Source organism: Penaeus japonicus, unplaced genomic scaffold (assembly GCF_977035675.1).
Source record: "Penaeus japonicus unplaced genomic scaffold, GWHDUDI00000001_assembly GWHDUDI00000015, whole genome shotgun sequence".
NCBI lineage: Eukaryota > Metazoa > Arthropoda > Malacostraca > Decapoda > Penaeidae > Penaeus > Penaeus japonicus.
The window spans coordinates 1,586,700-1,589,247 of NW_028234417.1; the positions used below are offsets into that span (position 1 = coordinate 1,586,700).

At 37.5% G+C, this 2,548-nt stretch overlaps 1 protein-coding gene across 1 annotated transcript in view; it reads right to left on the reverse strand.

Moving 5' to 3' along the window:
• Positions 1-987, reverse strand: part of Mef2 (myocyte enhancer factor 2) — a 475,383-nt gene extending 474,396 nt beyond the window's left edge. Inside the window, exon 1 of the mRNA XM_086544336.1 lies at positions 948-987. The gene's annotated coding sequence lies outside the window, so the exon portion shown is untranslated. The remainder of the gene's footprint in view (positions 1-947) is intronic.
• Between the last annotated feature and the right edge of the window lie 1,561 nt (positions 988-2,548).

The following is a 2,548-nucleotide window of genomic DNA, read 5'->3' on the forward strand; positions in this document are numbered from 1 at the left end:
AGCTTTATTCATTTTTAAAAATCTCTTTTCTTGTTCTGCTACGCGGTTCAAAGGGATCGTGCATTTTACCGGACTGAATACAGCTCTGGAAATTACATGATAAATACGTACATAAATACACACATATAATATATCAATCTGGTCCCTTACAGAAAATAAGATGAAAACGGAAAGTGAGATAGATACATATTACCAATATATAATATATATATATATATATATATATATATATATATTATATATATATATATATATATATATATATATGTGTGGGGGGGGGGGGCGTGTGTGCGTGTGTATGAGAGAGAGAGAGAGAAGAGAAGAGAAGAGAAGAGAAGAGAAGAGAAGAGAAGAGAAGAGAGAGAAGAGAGAGAGAGAGAAGAGAAGAGAAGAGAAGAGAAGAGAAGAGAAGAGAAGAGAAGAGAAGAGAAGAGAAGAGAAGAGAAGAGAAGAGAAGAGAAGAGAAGAGAAGAGAAGAGAGAGAAGAGAAGAGAAGAGAAGAGAAGAGAAGAGAGAGAGAAGAGAAGAGAGAAGAGAAGAGAGAAGAGAAGAGAGAAGAGAAGAGAAGCGAAGAGAGAAGAGAAGAGAGAAGAGAAGAGAGAGAGAGACCTATTTTCTAGGTATCATTCAGCCAATCAAACCGTGAAGGTAAACCAAGCCGGTGGAAAACCAAGGAACCTCCAAGGTTGATAATATATACGTGACTTCATGGCGTGAGCAGTACTCTAATGACCTTGGTATGATATTATTACCTCACATAATTTCTTTTCCAGCGCTCGCCAGTTTGAACTTCCTAATGACTCACCGTCTTAATTAAGCCGTATGTGACATTTCAAAGGTTATAGTGATTACGGTAGAATATATATATATAAATAATAAATGAATGCAAAGAATCATGAATGACATTGAAAAAAGTTTACAAAAAATGACAAAAAATGCCTACTTACCTTATTTGCAGAGCGGCACTGAGTTACGCCCCACGGGACACTGGAGGGGAGAGAGAGAGCAGGGGTAAAATAAGTTTGATTTGAATTAAGATAATGGTGGTGGTGATGTGCCATAATGTGATGTGGTGGTGATGTGTCATAATGTGATGTGGTGGTGGTGATGTGCCATATTGTGATGTGGTGGTGATGTGCCATAATGTGATGTCATAATGTGACGTGGTGGTGGTGATGTGCCATAATGTGATGTGGTGGTGATGTGCCATAATGTGATGTGGTGGTGGTGATGTGCCATAATGTGATGTGGTGGTGATGTGCCATAATGTGATGTGGTGGTGGTGATGTGCCATAATGTGATGTGGTGGTGATGTGCCATAATGTGATGTGGTGGTGATGTGTCATAATGTGACGTGGTGGTGGTGATGTGCCATAATGTGATGTGGTGGTGATGTGCCATAATGTGATGTGGTGGTGATGGGCCATAATGTGATGTGGTGATTTGCCACACTGTGATGTGGTGGTGATGTGTCATTATGTGATGTGCCACAATGTGATGTGGTGATGTGTCATTATGTGATGTGGTGGTGATGTGCCAAAATGTGATGTAGTGGTGGTGATGGGCCATGTGATGCGGTGATGATGTGCCAAAATGTGATGTGGTGGTGGTGATAAGCCATAATGTGATGGTAGTGACGCACAATAATGTGATGTGGTGATGTGTCATAATGCGATGTGGTGGTGTTGTGCAATAATATGATGTAGTGGTGGTGGTGGTGGCGATGATGATGAGAGGTGGTGATAATGATAGCAAAGCGGAGAAATTATGTATCAGACATAATAACAACTAATTCGACAAAAAAAAAATGCTAAAACACACTAGAAACGGAGAAAACACGGGTCAAACCGTGGTAACTTAATCTGACTTCCTTGAATTGGACCAAAATATACATAATAAGGGTTATGGGTCCAAAGTGGTAATAACTTAAACAAATGATTTATAAATGAGAAAAACATACACTCTCTGTCTCTTTCTGTTTGTTTGTCTGTTTATCTTTCTCTCTCTCTATCTCTCTCTCTCTCTCTCTCTCTCTCTCTCTCTCTCTCTCTCTCTCTCTCTCTCTCTCTCTCTCTCTCTCTCTCTCTCTCTCGCTCTCTTCTCTTCTCTGCGTGTGCGTGTGTGTATGCATATGTGTTTTATATATATATATAAATATATATATATATTATATTTATAATATATATATATATATATATGTATACATAATGTGTGTATATATATATATATATATATATATATATATATATATATATATATATATAAACCTAAATATCAAAAATAGGGTAAAAATCGGTGAAAAAGCACATGTCCTCATTTTCATATCTAATCAATTCTCGTACTTAAAAAAAAAATCTCCATGGACGCATCAATAAACACGATTTCGATGACGTGATAGTTTTAAAAGTCTAATACTTTGCAGTTGAAAAAAAAGAGATCCTCTCCGTTGATCATTTGCAACAACACCCACCGTCACGTGAATTCCCTCTTCTACTATTTATCAATTTGCATTTCTCCCCTCCTTCTCTCATCTTATCACAATAATAAA